Genomic DNA, 21,289 nt, shown 5'->3' on the forward strand with positions numbered 1-21,289 from the left:
GTTAGTAGGATTTATCGATGATGCTATCCCGGTAGAGGGAGTAATAACTTTGATTATAGTTGCAGGTCGATATCCAAAATAATCTAGGGCTCTAGTGGATTTTCTGATGGTGAAGGCACCGTCAGCTTACAACACAATTCTCGACTGACCTGGCCTCAATGCCTTCCAGGCTGTAGTATCAACCTACCATCTGAAATTGAAATTTCCTACTAACCAGGGGCTCAGAGAAGTCAAGGGAGATCAAGCCCTGGCAAGACATTGCTATAATATAGCCCTGCAAAGAAGTGGTCAGCCTGACCCCTGTCCGATTGATGGATTGGACACCCACGACGACCTGACAGAAGAACGGGATGGGCCAATGGAAGATATCGTCTCAATTCCTTTGAATGATGGGAATGAAGAACACATGGTGAAAATCGGCTCCAACTTGGGGGAAGAGGTGCGGACGCAGCTTATCAATTTCCTGCAAAAGAATGTGGACATTTTTGCTTGAATTCCGACGGACATGCCAAGGATCGATACTGAAGTTATGCAACACTGTCTGGCCGTCGATCCCAAACACCGATCGATGAAGGAAAAAGTTCGAAGTCATGCATCGGAGAGACAGGTGGCAATAGCCGAGGAGGTTGATAAACTCCTGAAGGTCGGGTTCATTAGAGAGGTCAACTATTCGAGCTGAGTTTCCAATGTGGTCCTGGTTAAGAAGGCGAACGGTAAATGGAGGATGTGTATAGACTTCAAAAAATTGAATAAAGCTTGCCCGAAGGATAATTATCCTCTGTCCAGAATCGATTAACTAGTAGATGCAATCTCGAGCCACGAGCTTCTCACCTTCATGGATGCATTCTTCGGCTACAAATAGATCAGGATGGCATCAGAGGATGAAGAAAAAATTGCTTTTATAACTAACTATGGCCTTTATTATTACAGGGTCATGCCTTTTGGCCTCAAAAATGCAGAGGCGACATATCAGTGGCTAGTGAACAAGATCTTCAAAGAGCAGATCGGCCGCAACATGGAGGTCTATGTGGACGACATGCTTGTAAAGAGCAGATCCTCGATGAACCACGTCGCCGACCTTGAGGAGACCTTCAGCGTCCTTCAAAAATACAAGATGAAGCTGAACCCAGTCAAATGCACTTTTGGAGTAACCTCAGAAAAATTTCTGGGCTTCATGGTATCGGGGCGCAGGATTGAGGTAAATCCAAAAAAAATTCGTGCCATCCAGGAGATGACCGCCCCGAGGTCAATAAAGGAGGTTCAGTGCCTCACTGAGAGAGTAGCGGCTCTAAATCGCTTCATCTCGAGATCGGTCGAACGATGCCTACCTTTCTTTCGGACCCTCAAGCAGCCAAAGAACTTCTGTTGGACCATTAGATGTCAGCAAGCATTCGAAGAGCTGAAGAACTACCTCGGCTCATCACCACTATTGGCAAAGCCCGAGCCTGGAGAGGAATTGTTCCTATACCTGGCGGTCTCCCTTGTGGCCCTCGCTACTATTCTGAATAAGGAAGAAGCGAAAATTTAACGATCGATCTACTACATAAGCCGAGTATTGAGAGATGCCGAAATCAGGTATACTAAGTTAGAGAAACTAACTTACGCCTTGTTGATTGCAGCTCGGAGGCTCCGACCTTACTTTCAAGGATACACCATAATGTTGCTCACCGACCAGCCAATCAAGACGGTTCTGCATCGAGTGAATGCCTCTGGGAGAATCGCGAAATAGGCAGTCGAGCTCACGGAGTTCGACATCAGCTATCGACCTCGGCCAGCGATCAAAGCCCAGATATTAGCGAACTTCGTGGTGGAATATACTATCCCAGAGGAGGCCGAACTCGGACCAGATAAAGTTGATAATCCGGGGCTCCGATCGAACTCCCCCGAAGAAAGAGCCGATCTTCTTGATGGCTCTTGGGCCCTCTACGTGGATGGTTCCTCCAACATGTCAGACACAGGCGCGGGCCTGATCTTGGTCAGTCTAGATGGGATTATCGTAGAGTATGCACTGCGCTTCGAGTTCTCCGCAACAAATAATAGAGCAGAACATGAAGCTCTGATTGCAGGACTAAAGGTCGCCAAAGAATTAGAAGTAGATCGGCTTCAAGTCTACAGTGATTCTCAATTAGTAGTGGGATAGGTCAGCGAAAATTATGAAGCTCGGGAGGACAGTATGGCCAGGTATCTCGAAAGGGTAAGGGAGATCATCCCTACCTTCGGCAGCTTCGACATCAGGCAGATTCCGAGATCGAAAAATACCAGGGCTGACCTTCTCTCTAAGTTGGCTACGCTGGCTCCGATCGAACTACCTAAGGAAGTCTTCTTCAAGGTTCTGAAGCACCCAAGAACGGAAGAATCACAATCTGTGATGGAGATTAGCTACGAACCCAGTTGGATCGACCCGCTAGTTACATACCTCAAGGATGGAGTTCTTCCACCTGATGCAAAAGAAGCTCGAAAGCATAAGAACCAGGCCTCCCGATATATCCTCTACAAAGGCAAGCTATACAAGAGGTTGTACTCCTTGCCCCTCTTGAAATATCTCCGGCCTTTCGAAGCCGACTTCGCCTTGAGGGAGGTACATGAGGGAGTCTGTGGAAGTCACCTGGGGGCCAGGTCTTTATCTCACAAGCTGCTCCGACAAGATTATTACTGGCCCACCATGTACCACGACTCCATCGAATATGTCCGAAGATGTGACCGATGTCAGAGATATGCAAATATACAAAGGCAACCTGCCTCCAAACTTACACTATTGAGTGCCCCATGGCCGTTCGCGCAATGGGGGATGGATATCCTCGGACCTTTTCTCATGGCATCAGGGCAGCGAAAGTTCCTCCTGGTGGCAATAGACTATTTCACCAAGTAGGTCGAAGCTGAACCTTTGGCAAAAATCATGGAAGCTAAAGTGCAGGACCTCGTCTGGAAGTCGATTGTCTGTAGGTTTGGCTTATCCAGAACTCTCATTACTGATAATGGGCGATAATTTACTGGAGCAAAGTTTGTCGAATTTTGTGAGGACCTAAACATCTCCCACAACTTCACTTTAGTGGCCCATCCTAAAGCAAATGGCGAGGTCGAGGTGACTAACAGGACTCTGTTGCAAGGCATTAAAGCGAGACTTGAAAAGACAAAAGGAACTTGGGCTGACGAGCTTTATCATGTATTATGGGCATACCGAACTACTCAGAGATTGTCCACGGGGGAGACCCCCTTTGCCTTAGCTTTCGGGACCGAGGCCGTGATCCCAATAGAACTCAAGCTTCCGTCAGCATGAGTCGTGACGTTCGACGAATAGCGCAACCTACAGGATCTCAAGGCCAACCTCGACTTGTTAGAAGAAAAATGGGAGGCAGCTCAAGTTCGGATGGCAGCTTACAAACAGAAAGTAGCCCGCTACTACAACTCCTGGGTCAAAAGCAAAGTCTTCAGAGTGGGGGACCTGGTGCTACGGCGAGCCGCTACCTCACAACCTCAGAATCAAAGAAAACTTGCCCCAAACTGGGAAGGCCCGTATGAAGTCAAGGAGGCAGTCCGACCCGGAACATACTATTTAAAAGAGCTCGGAGGAGCAGAGCTTCCGCGACCATAGAACTCGAAAAATCTACGAATGTATTACCAATAGCTTCGCCTTAAATAAAAGTTTCATATTTGCATTTTTTTTTTAGCATGAGTTTATAACGACAGAAAATAACTCTCTCATGCAATTGAAATTAAGCATGTTAGGAACAGGAGGAGAACCTCGTCCTAACATGAGCAAAGTCGAAGGCCCGATTTTTTAAAGACCGGATGAGAGGAGAGGCCCTCTGTTGCCCAGCTATGCAACCCAAGAGGGGGGGTGAATTGGGTTTCTAAAAATTTTAAGCTTAACTTATGACTTATGAAAAATGTTTGGCAATAGCTAAAAGAATATGGAGAGTTAAATTAATTCAGAACTAATGGCTAAAAGCAAGAATGCAAGAAAATAATGAAGAGTTAAAGGAAAGTAATTATGCACACCACAAACAAAAGGATTTATAGTGGTTCGGTGCCAACCTTGCACCTACATCCACTCCCCAAGCTCCTACTTGGGAATTCCAATCCACTAATCTTGTATTCAACCCGAATACAAACGTCGAAAACTCTGACTCTAGCTATTCCAAGCTAGACCACTTATTTTTCGGATACAAGCCAACCCAATACACTCTGATTCTAGGTTCGGATCAACCTTCCCTTGTTTTGGAATCCTTCCAAAATAAAAACAATCACTCAAACTGAGTAAAATAATTTATAGCACAAATGAGTACAAAGAAAGCTCCTTTAATGAGCGAATATAACTTTAAATACACTTTACTCAAGAGAAGAAGACCCTTTTCGGATTTCCTCAAAGTGGTTGGAGACTTGAATGTGCACTTGAGGAGTTGGTGAGCTTGGTTTAAAAGCTTCTTCAAAGCTTTGAATGAACTCTTGATTAGGGCTGAAAAGTTGGCTTGAAAAACCCTTTTTCAAAATCTCTCTTTTGAATGCTCTTGAAAGCTCTCTTGAATGCTCTTCTTAACTCTTCCAAAATCGCTTTTTTTGTTTCCCACCTTTTGGATCCTTTTATAGCTTTAAGAAATAGAGAAAAACATTCTAGACTGAAAAAGAGCCGTTAGACCACATTAAATGAGCATTAAAAGCACTTAAAATGGGTTAAAAACTAGCCGTTGCGGAGAAATTCCGTCACAGGGGTTGACTCATGGGTCGACTCATGCCCGGGGGTCGACTCATGGGTCGACCTCTGTGGAAGAATACCAGAAAATAAGGTTCTGTGATTTTTGGCCTAAAAACTGTAGGGGTCGACTCATGGGTCGACTCATGCCTTGGGGGTCGACTCATGGGTCGACTCACAGGTTGTGCCAGGCCAAAAAAATCTGCGTGCCAAACAGCTCATGTGCCATGAGTTGACTCATGGGTCGACTCATTATTTTCAAACATGCATATCTTTCAAAATACAAGTCCAAAAATAATGAAATTTTCGCCAATGGATCACAAATCTTTTGTTCTACCATTTGATACTATCAAATCAGGATTTTAGTAAAATTATGATTTTGTCTCTGAAGAGCAAAAAAGCTTTTTCAAATAAAAATTATTAGTACCCCTTCAACTGCTTTGTAATCATCAAAATCAATCTAAGGAGCAACAATCTTCTCCTTTTTGATGATGACAAAATACTTGAACAAAGGTATCTATGTGAATCATGAATTTCAAAAGGATGCATTATAAGTGCATCAGCTTGAAAAGAAGATTGATTCTTTTGGCATGTGATACAAGTGCTCATTTGCATAAATAGTTTGCCCATTGCTTAATGATTTGAAAATTTGCTCATTTGATTATGTGATTTTGGTGTTAGAGTAGAAAATTTATTTTTGTTATCAGAGCAAGTTGTATCTTAAAAATTTGCTCATTCTCATTTGATTATTTAGTTTTAGTATCAGAGCAAGTTTAATAATTAAGTGTACCAATGCATGTCTAAGAATTGATTGTAAAGTATATCAGAGCATGTTAAAATTTTAAGATGTATCAGAGCAAGTCTAATTTTAAAGCATATCAGAGCATGTATAAGAAGTAATTTTAAAGGTTGCTCATTTGCATTGTACTTAGCAATTTACTCATTGTATTTTTAAGTCATTTAATAATTTTGCTTTTGATATTGTTCTTTAATTTCTCCCCAATTCATTCATTTTATTTTCAAATCTTTTAATAATTTATAATTTTGCTTTTGATATGTTTCTTTTTCTTTAATTTCTCCCCCTTTTTGACATCATCAAACATTGTTAGCTCCCCCTCTGAATACGTTTTCTCTTTAGTGTTTCTTCAAACTTCTTGTGCTAATCATTAATGTTTGCTCCTCCTGAATACAGCAATCATTAACCAAAATATGCCATAGATTACCATAGATATGAATTATCAACAAAGAGAAGATATATAATCAAGAGATGATTGACATCATAACAAAGAGTAGATATTTAATTAAAAGATAATTGATACCATAGTTGTTTCAATACATATTCCATAAAAGTCAACTAGTTAATATTATTACATGGCCCAAAAGATAGATCCTAGAAAGAACAACACTTAGGATCTAGTAAAGCTCATGACTAGATGGATCGGAGTCATCAGAGATAGGGTGAGGAGATGATGGATCTCGACCAAGAGCACGTCCTCTACCCCGTCTGCCTCTGTCACGAGTGGAGGTGCTGGCACGAGCAGGTGAGCGAGATGAACTAGGAGGCTGAGAACGTTGAGAGGCCAAAGACTGGATTGAAAGAGTGAGTCTAATGGAATCAAAAACGTTCAGTGCTCTCGAAACAGACTGAAGCAGAGCAGTGAACTGAGTAGATGCATGCTCACTCGAGCCTCTGATCTCTCTCCTCAATAACTCATAACCACCCTCCAATGCACCTCTGAGCCTGCCAGCCTCTGCAGTAAGGTCTGTGACCTCAATAGTGCTCTCCTGTGGCTGAGGATGGGCCAAAGCTAAGACTTGCCCCTGCAAGTCAAGAACTCTCCCAGTCAGTCTCAAAATGCTGTCCTCGAGCTGCTGAATCCGAATAGACTGATCTGAGATTAACTGAAATACAGTGGAGATATGGGGGATCAAGGTCTGATCAGATGAATCTAATGATGTGGATCCCGGTGCAAATGTAGAAGTGCTCCACTGACGAGAAAGCAAGGAAGCCACACATTGAGAAATCTGCTCGATCTGATCATCAGCTAATCTGAACTCTGAAGGAGGTGCTCTGCTGTCTGGCTGCTGAACTGGTGTGTACCTCCTGGCAGAATCTGAAGGGCCAACCTCTGGATCTGAAACAAACTGGATATCTGGAGATGCTGTCCTGAAGTCATGGAGAGGAGATGAGGGACCTTCTTCTTCAGCTCTGTCCTCAGAACCCTTGATCCAACCACCATCAGTTTTAGTGAATCCCATGCGGTGCAGAGTGTGTTGGTTGATGGTGTCTGCATGAGAAAGCTTAGCAGATGCCTCCCCCTCAAAACTGACTCCAAACCTCCTGAAAACTAGTGTGAGAGCCATACCAAAAGGCAGATGTGCCTTGGATCTGTTCAGTGTCTCTCTCATGGCCTCAATCATTAAAGCAGGGAGGTTTAATGGGGTTTGAGTGATCACATGAAATATTATACAAATATCTCGGCCAGAAAGGAGGTCATGCCTACCACTCCTTGGGAAGAAAAGCTTTGTCACTAATTGATGTAAGATTCTCATTTCAATTGACAAAATTTTGGCTTCCAATTTATTCAAACTTCCCGAGTAGGTTCCTCCTAGAATTACATTGATCCCCTCTTCCTTCACTGGGAGTTCCATGTAAGAATATCCCTCACAGGGCAAATGTAGTATCTCTCCCAAAGTAATAGGATCTAAGCATATATCAACTCTCTTAGCAGTAGAAGTTACTGTTCCATTGCCATAGTGTAGATTTTGATAAAATTCTCTAACCAAGTCTACAAATGTAACTTCCTTGATAGAGCAGTAAAAACCCCAACCCTAGTTTTTTATCTTTGTCCCAAAGGAGAAACCTTCTTTTTCAAAGAATCTAAAATCCACATTCTTGTCGGTTTTTACCTTCCTATCAGATAGAGGGATTTTGCTAGGGCTAAGGGGAGACTGAGAGGGACCTTGAGCAGACACTGAAGCCGGAATGGGAGCAGTGGAGGACTGAGCAGCTTGCCTTTTCCTACGGATGCTTTCTTTCAGCTCACGGACTGATTTTCTTCTTTGAGGGAGCTTCATCTTTGGGGCCATTCTTACCACAAGAGCAGGCAGGGAGACTCGGAGGATCAAATGGATGAGTAGAAGGAGGGTTACAAGAGGATGGAAAGGAATTTTGGCGGAGAGAAGAGACGGTTTTGAGAAGAATGGTGGAGGCTAGGGCACGCTCCAACCGCTTCAATCAAGGGAGAAAGATGCGAAAAGCTCCTTTCCCAGGCGGTGATTTGAGGTGGAGAGGAGAAGGGAGAATGTTCTTGGGTTAAATCCTTGGTTTTGGAGAGAAAGAAGATGAGGATGACGGGTCTTGGAGGAAGGAAGACGAAGAGAATAGAGGGTCGGCTCATGAACAGGTTTTAAAACACAATGGAATGAGCCCGTGGGATGTTGGCCGAAAATTACAAGTTTGCCAATGGGTCGACCCTAGGGGGTCGACTCATGAATCACAAAAATTCAGAAAAAATATGAATAAATTTCGAAAAAAAATTTAAAATTTTGGGAGAAAGAATTTTGCTCAATGACAGGTTGTGAGAATGATAATCTTGAGCTTTTAGGACCAAGAGAGATGACGGAAATTGATCTCAAATCGATTCCTTGGAAATGAAGAAATACTTAGGCATAAGGATCAAGAATTCTTAGATTTCTCCTAATTTCACAGAATCTATCCTCGCTAAGGGCTTTTGTAAAGATATCAGCTAATTGATTTTCAGTGCAAACATATTCAAGAGTTATATCTTTGTTTTGAACATGTTCTCTTATAAAATGATGTCTTATTTCAATATGCTTAGACCTTGAATGTTGAATTGGATTTTTAGTTAGATTTATGGCACTTGTGTTGTCGCATCTTATGGATGTTTCATTAAGTTTGATTCCAAAGTCTTCGAGTTGTTGCTTAATCCACAAGATTTGAGCACAACAACTTCCGGCTGCAATGTATTCGACCTCAGCCGTAGACAGTGCTACCGAATTTTGTTTCTTGCTAAACCAGGAGATTAGGTTAACTCCAAGAAATTGGCAAGTTCCACTTGTGCTTTTTCTATCTAATCTACATCCAGCAAAATCAGCATCTGAATATCCTAATAAATCAATTAGTGAGTTCTTAGAGTACCATAACCCTAGAGTTTGAGTACCATTCAAGTATCTAAGGATTCTTTTAACAGCATTCAAATGAGATTCTTTAGGATTAGATTGAAATCTAGCATACAAACAGACACTAAATATGATATCAGGCCTACTTGCAGTTAAATATAATAGAGAGCCAATCATACCTCTATAGTATTTTAAGTCTACACATTTACCTTCTTCATCCTTGTCAAGCTTACATGAGGGGCTCATGGGTGTGCCAATTACTTTGGAGTTCTCCATTCCAAATCTTTTGAGTAATTCCTTGGTGTACTTGCTTTGGGTGATGGAGATTTCTTCTTTTGTTTGTTTGATTTGGAGTCCGAGGAAGAAAGTGAGTTCTCCCATCATGCTCATTTCGAACTCCCCCTGCATGAGCTTAGCAAAGTCTTGACAAAGAGATTCATTAGTAGACCCAAAAATTATGTCATCAACATAAATTTGTATTACTAACATATCATTTTGATTTCTTTTAATAAAGAGGGTTGTGTCTACATTACTTCTTGAAAAACCATTATTTAGTAAAAATTTGCTTAGCCTATCATACCAAGCCCTAGGTGCTTGTTTTAATCCATATAAAGCTTTATTTAATTTAAAAACATGATTAGGAAAAGCATGATTTTCAAATCCTGGGGGTTGTTCTACATAGACTTCTTCAGCAATATATCCATTTAAAAATATACTTTTGACATCCATTTGAAATAATTTGAATTTCATAAAGCAAGCATATGCAAGTAGAAGTCTAATGGCTTCTAATCTAGCAACAGGTGCAAAGGTCTCATCAAAATCAATTTCTTCTTCTTGATTATAACCTTTAGCAACCAATATTGCTTTATTTCTTATTACATCACCATGTTCATCTAATTTGTTCCTAAAGACCCATTTTATTGAATAATTTTTAGGTCTTGATACTAAAGTCCATACATTATTTCTTTCAAATTGATTAAGTTCCTCTTGCATTGCATTAATCCAATTATGATCATTTTCAGCTTCTTCAATAGTTTTTGGTTCAAGATTAGATACAAAAGTATAATGATTAAATACATCTCTAAGTGAAGAACGAGTTTTTACCCCATGCATAGGATCACCAATAATTAACTCCTTAGGGTGATTGTGAACATACCTCCATTCTTTGGGTAAGTCATTTGTACCTTGAGGTTGTTCTTAAATTTCTTCACCTCTCTCATCCTGTTTGTCTTCTTGTTCCTCGTCCTCTTGAGTTGTTGAATCTTTCAGAGTGATCTCCTTCATTCCTTCTATTAGAGGATCTGCATCATCAACACTCTCATTCTTCCTTGAAGGAAGATCGTTAGATTCATCAAAAACAACATGTATGGACTCCTCTACTACTAAAGTTCTTTTGTTAAAAACTCTAAAAGCTTTACTAGTGGAGGAGTAACCAAGAAAGATTGCTTCATCTGATTTTGCATCAAATTTACCAAGTCTTTCTTTACCATTATTTAACACAAAACATCGGCAACCAAAAATATGAAAATATGCAATATTAGGTTTTCTTTCTTTCCAAAGTTCATAGGGGGTTTTCTTTAAAATTTGTCTAATCAAAGCACGATTTAAAATGTAACATGTTGTGTTAATTGCTTCCGCCCAAAAATATCTTGGAAGGTTGCTTTCACAAAGCATGGTACGGGCCATTTCTTCTAAGGTTCTGTTTTTTCTTTCTACTACCCCATTTTGTTGGGGTGTCCTAGGAGCAGAGAAGTTATGGCCAATTCCATTTTCATCACAAAAGTTTTCAAAGTCTTGATTTTCAAATTCAGTTCCATGATCGCTTCGAATATTTTGAATTGAAAATCTTTTTTCATTAGTGACTTCTCGGTAAAATTTAGTAAAAATATGAAAAGTTTCAACTTTGTGTGCTAAAAAGAAAACCCAAGTAAAACGAGAGTAATCATCTATAATTACAAAACCATATCGTTTTTCTCCTAGACTAGTGGTTCTAGTTGGTCCAAATAAGTCCATATACAAAAGCTCTAAAGGTCTAGAAGTTGAAACAATATTTTTGGATTTAAATGAAACTCTTGTTTGTTTACCTAATTAGCATGCATCACAAATTTTATCCTTTTCAAAATTCAGTTTTGGCAAACCAAGAACTAATTCTTTCTTAATTAATTTTGAAAGAGAATGCATGCTAATATGTGCAAGTCTGCGATGCCAAAGCCAACTTGTCTCATTAATTTTAGCATTTAAGGATACTAGGCATTGCATGTTTATTTTGGCTAAATCATTTAAATCTATCATATAAATATTACCATGTCTATGTCCAATAAATTTAATGCCATCATTAATAGGACTAGTTACAATGCACACAGACGATTCAAAAACAACTTTATATCTTTTATCACAAAATTGACTAATACTTAGTAAATTGTGCTTTAAACCATCTACTAACAAAATATTTTCAATGTATTTGGAGGGAGTGATACCAATGTTACCTATACCGATGATCTTTCTTTTGCCATTGTCTCCAAAGGTGACCATCCCTCCATCCCTAGCATCAAGCGTGATGAATTGTGATTCATCACCAGTCATGTGTCTCGAGCATCCACTGTCAAGATACCATTTCCTATTTCCTCCTTGGGATGCTAGACCTCCTTGGGTTAGTCATAATGGTTCCTTTTGGAACCCATATTTTCTTTATAGTTGATTTTGCAGATTTGTTAGAGAAACAAGGGTATGATTTATGTCCTACTATACCACATTTGAAACAAGTAATATTGGTAGACTTGTTACTTAAAGAGTTTATATAAATATTTTTCAGATATTTTTATTTCTTCAAGGGGTTATAGCCAAGTCCAGCCTTATCATACACGGCTTTTTTATTATCAAGAATCATATTGAGTTTATTTGAACTCAAGGTGAACTTTTCTACTATTGGTTTTAGCTTGGCGATTTCATTCTTTAAGCTTTGATTTTCTTGAAGCAGGGTGAATTTTTCAATTGAAATATTTTCAGTTTGTTTCAATAAAGATTGATTTTTCAATTTTAGTTCTTTATTCTTCATCCCTAGTTTCTTTAATTCATCAACTAAATCACAGAATGCTTCATGTAATTCTTCAAATGTAAAGTCACTAGAGGTTTCGAAAATTATCTCATTTTCGTGTGCCATAAGGCACAGATTGGCTTGTTCGGTTGAAGTTTCCTCATCGGAGCTTGAGTCATCACTCGCACTCCATGTGGCCATCATGGCCTTCTTCTTGAACTTCTTGGGACCTTTCTTCAGTTGTGGGCATTCGGATTTGAAGTGTCCCGACTTCTTGCACTCGTAGTAGATAAGGGGTTGGTCTTTCTCTTTTTCTTTGCTTTGTTCCCCTTTTGTGAATGGCCTCTTCCTCATCCCCTGTTTCCTTTTTCTCAAAAATTTCTTAAATCTTCGGGTGATGAGTGCCATCTCTTCATCCTGTTCTTCATCTTCAGTGTCATCAGTTTCTTCATCTGGTGGAGCTGTGGATTTGAGGGCAATGGTTCTTTTCTTTTTGACTTCTTCCTCTTGATGTTGCTTCATGCTTAGCTCATGAGTCATCAAAGATCCAAGAAGCTCTTCTAGAGGTAGAGTGTTCAAGTCCTTGGCTTCTTGGATGGCAGTCACTTTGGCTTTCCAAGTTCTTGGCAAGGACCTGAGAATCTTTCTTACAAGCTCACTGTTAGTATAGGACTTACCAAGAATCTTTAAACCATTAATAATATCAGTAAAGCGAGTAAACATTCCAGTTATGGACTCATCATGCTCCATTTTAAACAATTCATATTTATGCACAAGCATGTTTATTTTAGACTCTTTTACTTGATTGGTTCCCTCATGGGTTACTTCTAACCTATCCCATATTTCTTTAGCAGATGAGCAAGTAGAAATGCGATTAAATTCGTTTGCATCAAGAGCACAATAAAGAACATTCATTGCTTTAGCATTTAATTGGGTCATCTTCTTATCAACCTCATCCCATTCTTTCTCGGATTTGGTTGATTCCTCACCATCTATAATTTTAGTGGGTGTGTGAGGACCGTTTACTATGATACTCCACATATCATAGTCGAGTGCTTGTATGAATATTTTCATCCGAGCTTTCCAATATGTGTAATTAGATCCATTGAAAAATAGAGGTCGGTTGGTGGATTGCCCTTCGGCAAGAAAAGTACCGACGTGGGTTGCCATAGATCTTTGGCTCTTTGATTGTTTAGATCAAAGAAGGGCTAGAGCACCGGGCTCTGATACCACTTGTTGCCCAGCTATGCAACCCAAGAGGGGGGGTGAATTGGGTTTCTAAAAATTTTAAGCTTAACTTATGACTTATAAAAAATGTTTGGCAATAGCTAAAAGAATATGGAGAGTTAAATTAATTCAGGACTAATGGCTAAAAGCAAGAATGCAAGAAAATAATGAAGAATTAAAGGGAAGCAATTATGCACACCACAAACAAAAGGATTTATAGTGGTTCGGTGCCAACCTTGCACCTACATCCACTTTCCAAGCTCCTACTTGGGAATTTCAATCCACTAATCTTGTATTCAACCCGAATACAAACGTCGGAAACTCCGACTCTAGCTATTTCAAGCTAGACCACTTATTTCTCGGATACAAGCCAATCCAATACACTCCGATTCTAGGTTCGGATCAACCTTTCCTTGTTTTGGAACCCTTCTAAAACAAAAACAATCACTCAAACTGAGTAAAATAATTTATAGCACAAATGAGTACAAAGGAAGCTCCTTTAATGAGCGAATATAACTTTAAATACACTTTACTCAAGAGAAGAAGACCCTTTTCGGATTTTCTCAAAGTGGTTGGAGACTTGAATGTGCACTTGAGGAGTTGGTGAGCTTGGTTTAAAGGCTTCTTCAAAGCTTTGAATGAACTCTTGATTAGGGCTGAAAAGTTGGCTTGAAAAACCCTTTTTCAAACTCTCTCTTTTGAATGCTCTTGAAAGCTCTCTTGAATGCTCTTCTTAACTCTTCTAAAATCGCTTTTTTTGTTTCCCACCTTTTGGATCCTTTTATAGCTTTAAGAAATAGAGGAAAACATTTTAGGCTGAAAAAGAGCCGTTAGACCACATTAAATGAGCATTAAAAGCACTTAAAATGGGTTAAAAACTAGCCGTTGTGGAGAAATCCCATCACAGGGGTTGACTCATGGGTCGACTCATGCCTGGGGGTCGACTCATGGGTCGACCTCTGTGGAAGAATACCAGAAAATAAGGTTCTGTGATTTTTGGCCTAAAAACTGCAGGGGTCGACTCATGGGTCGACTCATGCCTTGGGGGTCGACTCATGGGTCGACTCACAGGTTGTGCCAGGCCAAAAAAATCTGCGTGCCAAACAGCTCATGTGCCATGAGTTGACTCATGGGTCGACTCATGATTTTCAAACATGCATATCTTTCAAAATACAAGTCCAAAAATAATGAAATTTTCGCCAATGGATCACAAATCTTTTGTTCTACCATTTGATACTATCAAATCAGGGTTTTGGTAAAATTATGATTTTGCCCCTGAAGAGCAAAAAGTCTTTTTCAAATGAAAATTATTAGTACCCCTTCAACTGCTTTGTAATCATCAAAATCAATCTAAGGAGCAATACCCTCACAACGGCCCTGATGTGCCCCCACAGCCTTGTTAGGAACAGGAGGAGAACCTCGTCCTAACATGAGTAAAGTCGAAGGCCCGATTTTCTAAAGATCGGATGTTGCCCAGCTATGCAACCCAAGAGGGGGGGTGAATTGGGTTTTAAAAATTTTAAGCTTAACTAATTACTTATGAAAAGTATTTGTCAAAAGCTTGATGAATGAGGAGAAAGACTTTAGTTCAAGATTAATTACCTAAAGCAAGAATGCAAGGAAATAATGAAGAGTTAAAGAGAAACAATAAAGCACACCACAAACACAAGGATTTATAGTGGTTCAGTGCCAACCTTGCACCTACATCCACTCCCCAAGCTCCTACTTGGGAATTCCAATCCACTATACATGTATTCAACCCGAATACAAACGTCGGAAACTCCGACACTAGCTATCCCAAGCTAGTCCACTTATTTTTCGGGTACAAGCCAACTCAATACACTCCGATTTCAGGTTCGGATCAATCTTCCCTTGTTTTGGAAACCCTCCAAAACAAAAACAATCACTCACAAAGAGTAAAACAGTTTATAACACAAATAAGTACAAGAGAAGCTCCTTTAATGAGCGAATATAACTTTAAATACACTTTACTCAAGTGAAGAAGCTCCTTTTGGATTTTCTCAAAGTGGATGAAGAGTTGAATGAACGCTTGAGGAGTTGGTGAGCTTTGATTGAAGGCTTCTTGAAGGCTTTAAATGAGCCCTTGATTAGGACTGAAAGGTTGGCTTGAGAAACCCTCTCTTTTGAATGCTCTTGAATGCTCTCTTGAATGCACTTCAAATCTCTTTCTTTCTCTTCTTAATGTCTTGCGTTTCTCTTGTCAATCTCTTCCTTGTTTTCCACCTTTTGAAATCTTTTATAGCTTTAAGAAATAGAGAAAAACATTCTAGGCAGAAAAAGAGCCGTTAGAGCACTTTGAATGAGCATTAAAAGCAACTAAAACGGGTTAAAAACTAGCCGTTGCGGATAAATCCCGTCGCAGGGGTCGACTCATGAGTCGACTCATGCCTCAGGGGTCGACTCATGAGTCGACCTCTGTTGCAACAACCATAAATTTGGGTTTCTGGAATTTTTGGCCCAAACCAGCAGAGGTCGACTCATGAGTCGACTCATGCCTTGTGGGTCGACTCATGAGTCGACTCACAGGTCGTGCCAAGCTAAAAAAACCAGCGTGCCAACAGGAATTTCAGCGTGCCAAGCTGCTCATTGTGCCATGAGTTGACTCATGAGTCGACTCATGCACTTCAAACATTCATAACTTCAAAAATATAAGTCCAAAAACAATAAAATTTTTACCAATAGATCACAAATCATTTGTTCTACCAAATGATACTATCAAATCAGGGTTTTGGTAAAATTATGTTTTTGCCCCTGAAGAGCATAAAGACTTTTTCAAATAAAAATATTTGTATCCCTTCAATCTGCTTTGTAATCATCAAAATCAATCTAGGAGCAACACCGGATGGGGGGAGAGGCCCTCACAACGGCCCTGATGTGCCCCCACAGTCTTATTAAGAACAAGAGGAGAACCTCGTCCTAACATGAGCAAAGTCGAAGGCCTGATTTTTTAAAGACCGGATGGGGGGAGAGGCCCTCACAACGGCCCTGATGTGCCCTCACAGCCTTGTTAGGAATAGGAGGAGAACCTCATCCTAACATGAGCAAAGTCGAAGGCCCGATTTTCTAAAGATCGGATGGAGGGAGACGCCCTCACAACGGCCCTGATGTGCCCCCACAGTCTTGTTAGAAACAGGAGGAGAACCTCATCCTAACATGAGCAAAGTTGAAGGCCTGATTTTCTAAAGATCAGATGAGGGGAGAGGCCCTCACAACGATCCGGATGTGCCCCCACAGTCTTGTTAGGAACAGGAGGAGAACCTCGTCCTAACATGAGCAAAGTCGAAGGCCCAATTTCCTAAAGATCGGATGGGGGGAGAGACCCTCACAACGGTCCTGATGTGCCCCTACAGTCTTGTTAGGAACAAGAGGAGAACCTCGTCCTAATATGAGCTGAAGCTGACTGTCAAGAACAAGGGGAAGACCTCATTCCGACGCAAACAAAGACTCGGTTGATCGACAAGGAGGAAAGCTTCCTCAACGACACCTCTACGCTTTCACGACCCCGTTAAGAGCAGGGAGAAAACCCTCACTTGAACACGAAAGAGAAAGGAGAAGATGAAAAAGAAAAGCTGACGAACTACTTCTGCGATAAATAAAAATAAACTACATCAAAGACATAAGAAACCTCGTCTCAGTCGCTAAGAGGGAATCTGACACAGGCCGAGGATAAATTGACCTCCTCAAAGTAACGAGAAGTTCGAATCCCCAAGCTTGAGCATCGAGAGAAAGCATCAAACTCAAATGGCCTCGAAAGAACCTACGGTCATAAACCAAAGGGCAAATCGACACTGCAACGACCGAAAACCTTCAAACAGTATCGACATCAAACACGATGAAAGACAAAAGGAGTCCGATTTACCAGAATGGATGAGGTAATAAACAATTTCATTTTTATTTCATTGGTGAAGTATACATTGCAAAGCCTTGAAGGCCAAAAAAAAAAGGAGGGGACGAGGTAATGGAAAATTCTCTTTTCATTTCATTGGCGAAGTGCACATTACAAAGCCTTAAAAAAAAAAAAACAAACAAAACTAACAGCTCTAAAGAAGCTTGGCTTCATCAAACTTCGAACTCTCAGTTCCGGCCATCGTCGAGAATTACTTCAAGTACCTGGCTTCTTCTTCCAGTCCCCCTTTCGGATCAGCAATTACTCCAGCATTATCTTCGAAGTACATGTGGATGCCATCTTTTTTGCGCCATAGTTTCCGCTGCCTCACGATGACGGTGGGCATGACCTTCTTTCTGAGGCCAGGTTCTCCCTCACAGTGACGGTGGGCATGACCTTCTTCCTGAGGTTAGGTTTCCCCTCACGATGACGCACACCGGGAAGCACTCGCGGTCGAAGGTGTGCCATAAGCGTGGGCTCTGGGCGATCAAGGCGAAACACGACCGGATATGTCTCTTCTACCCTCACCTTCTTCGCCGACCCGGAAGTTGCAGCGTCTTCCCGCTCGTGAGCTTTCAGACTCTGGGCTAACATCTGAGCCGTGACCGCGTCCATTTCTGCGACGAAGGAAGACCAGCATAGTCTATAAATGGGCCCGCAGAAGTAGGAAAAGTTTTGGGGCTAACCCAAGCTGGTCTAAGGGAGGCGGGGATACAGAGATGAGGACGACTCGACGGATGCCTAAGGCCAGGAAGGAAAGATCGAAGAAACTCCTGTACAAAGTGAGATCCCCGAAGGGAGGAGGCAGGTTTAAATAGGCGATGGAGTTCGGTGCAATAATGGCTGCAGGACTCCTCAAGCCAGTCCGTAACCGCCGCGTGGCCCACTCACCGTGGCAAACGGCTGAAGGTGGCCGACAATTAGTAAAATCATTATGGCACCGTACCTAGTACTGCGCTCTGGCAAAAATTTCGAAAAGAAGAAATCTTTTTCGAAAAGACTCCAGTACCAGCATGCCGAACGTCAAAATATCTGGCAACCGTCGAGTGCAGAAATCGAGGAGAGCAGCTTCGGTCGTGAGAATTTCTCTGTACTTCCTTTATTCGAAATCCAAACTCGGAAGTAGGGAGACTGGTGTTGGGTATAAAATACCCTCCCCCCCGGCCGAAGTTTGTAAAAGATCGATCCTTCCAGGGCTCTTCCGGCTCCCAACCTTGTATGTGGCGCCTCTCCAAACTCCCTCGGCCATCCAGACTTCTCCGACAATGGACTTCTGCATTCATCCATCGGGCTACCCCAAAGGCCCTCTGGGCCTCACTGTCAGCCGACCTTCTACAGCAACCGACTACCCCCAAACTTCTTTCGGACTTCATCAGCATCCGAGCTTCCCTGATAATGAGATTTCTACAGTAACCAGACTCCACCCAAGTTTTTACAGCGATCGACTGCCTCCCGGATCCTAATTGAGCTCCCGCGAGAGCCAAACTTCCACTACGAATGGTCTACTCCGAACTCCGACAGCAGGCTGTCTATCCCAAACATCTATTGTAAGCAAATTTCATTCGAGCTTCTACTATGAATAAATTTTTTTTGAACTTCTGTTACAGGTAGACTTCAGCCGAGCTACTCCGTAGCAAGTGGGCTCTGGATGAACTTCTACAATAGGATACTACTCCGAGCTTCCACGACAACTGGTCCTCGCCCGAGCTCCTACAATAAACGGCCCCCTTTCGACCTCTCACGAGAATCGGATCCCGTCTGAACTTCTCTAGCAGATGGATTTCGGACGAGCTTCTATGACGGACGAGCTCCAGCAGCTGGGTCCCTGCGATAGTCGATCGCCTCCGATGTCTGCTGAGCCTACCCAGTGCTATCTGAAGTCCATCGCCGACCGACCTCCTACCAGGCTCCCCATAAAATCGGACTTCCCCGGTGGATGATCTTCGGATGAGCTTCCACATCAGATAAATCCCAGACGAACTTTCCTAGCGATCGGACTTCTCCGGATTTCGTCAACAAAAAATCTCCATCTGAGCTCCTACAGCAGGTGACTCCCACCTAAAACGTCAGCACCTGAAGCGTCCGACAACAATAGATTCGTCAGCGACCTCGAAACATCCGAGCCTCTCCTAGAACGACGATGTAAAGGACCATTCTGCTCCATCAGGCATCCCAGTCGAGCTTCAGCCGACAGATCCAAGCTCTCTGGCAAGCCATGATAAGGGCCACTACCTTACTCCACTCGCTGCAACAAATTCCACGTGGCTCCACCACTCTCTGACAAGCCACGACAAGAACCGCCACCCTGCTCCACTTTCTGCAACGGATTCCACGCAGCTCCACCACTCTCTGGCAAGTCATGACAACGGACACCACTCCACTCTCTGCAACAAGTTCCACGTGGCCCTGAACGACCCCTGACGCCACTACTCTCCGTAACAAACTCCACGCGGCTCTGAACGGTCCACTATCAGATGGTTACAAACGTCGCTGTCAGTCAGTTACGCCCTCTGTCTATAAATAAGGACCCCCAGATACGTTCTTCTCTAAGCTCTAAACTCTATCTCAAAACTCTGCCAAAATTTTTGCTCGAGCACTCTATTTCTGTTGAAGCAGAGTACTGACTTGAGCGTCGGAGGATCTTGCCGAAGTACCCCCAACTCCAGTTTAGACTTCCCTTGCAGGTCCCGGTGGCGGCCGCGATCTTCTCGACTCCAGCAACTCCGGCTTCGACGAAATTCTGCACCAACAATTATAATATTAATGTTGGGAATAAAATACCCACAGTCGAAGTTCTCAGCATAATCAACTCCGAGAGGACTCCACCCGGACACCCACGGGAGCCGGACTCCGCCCGCGACTTCAACTCCGAGAGGACTCCGCCCGGACTCCCATGGGAGCCGGACTCCGCCCGCGACTTCAACTCCGAGAGGACTCCGCCCAGACTCCCACGGGAGCCGGACTCCGCCCACGACTCCAACCTAAAGGGGGACTCCGCCCGGACTCCCACAGGAGCCGGACTCCGTCCACGACGCCAATCTCAAGGGGGACTCCGCCCGGACTCCCATGGGAGCCGGGCTCCGTCGCCAACTTCGACTGCCGGTAAGATCCGTCCGGACTCCTACGGGAGCCGGACTTCGCACCTGACTGCAATTGCAGAAAACTCCGCCCGGACTCCCATGGGAGCCGGGCTCCGCCCGCGACTTCAACTCCGAGAGGACTCCGCCCGGCCTCCCACGGGAGTCGGGCTCCGTCCGGACTCCTACGGGAGCCGGACTTCGCACCTGACCTTAATTGCAGGGGACTCCGCCCGGACTCCCACGGGAGCCAGACTCCGCCCGTGACTCCAACCTCAAGGGGGACTCCGCCCGGACTCCCATGGGAGCCAGGCTTCGTCGCCAACTTCGACTGCCGGTAAGATCCATCCGGACTCCTACGGGAGCCGGACTTTGCACCTGACTGAAATTGCAGGGGACTCCGCCCGGACTCCCAGGGAGCCAGACTCCGCCCGCGACTCCAACCTCTAGGGGGACTCCGCCCGGACTCCCACGGGAGCCGGGCTCCATCGCCAACTTCGACTGCCGGTAAGATCCGTCCGGACTCCTACGGGAGCCGGACTTCGCACCTGACTGAAATTGCAGGGGACTCCGCCCGGACTCCCACGGGAGCCGGGCTTCACCCGCGACTTCAACTCCGAGAGGACTCCGCCCAGACTCCCATGGGAGCCGGGCTCCGCCCACGACTCCAATCTCAAGGGGGACTTCGCCCGACCTCCCACGGGAGCCAGGCTTCGTCGCCAACTTCGACTGTCGGTAAGATCCGTCCGGACTCCTACGGGAGCCGAACTTTGCACCTGACTATAATTGCAGGGGACTCCGCCCGGACTCCCACGGAAGCCGGACTCCGCCCGGACTCCCACGGAAGCCGGACTCCGCCCACGACTCCAACCTCAAGGGGGACTCCGCCCGGACTTCCACGGGAGCCGGGCTCCGTCGCCAACTTCGACTACCAGTAAGATCCGTCCGGACTCCTACGGGAGCCGGACTTCGCACCTGACTGTAATTACAGGGGACTCCGCCCGGACTCCCACGGGAGCCGGGCTCCGCCCATGACTCCAATCTCAAGGGGGACTCCGCCCGGCCTCCCACGGGAGCCGGGCTCCGTCGCCAACTTCGACTGTCGGTAAGATCCGTCTGGACTCCTACGGGAGACGGACTTTGCACCTGACTTTAATTGCAGGGGACTCCGTCCGGACTCCCACGGGAGCCGGACTCCGCCCGCGACTCCA

Source organism: Elaeis guineensis, chromosome 4 (genome assembly GCF_000442705.2).
Source record: "Elaeis guineensis isolate ETL-2024a chromosome 4, EG11, whole genome shotgun sequence".
In the NCBI taxonomy this organism is placed as follows: domain Eukaryota; kingdom Viridiplantae; phylum Streptophyta; class Magnoliopsida; order Arecales; family Arecaceae; genus Elaeis; species Elaeis guineensis.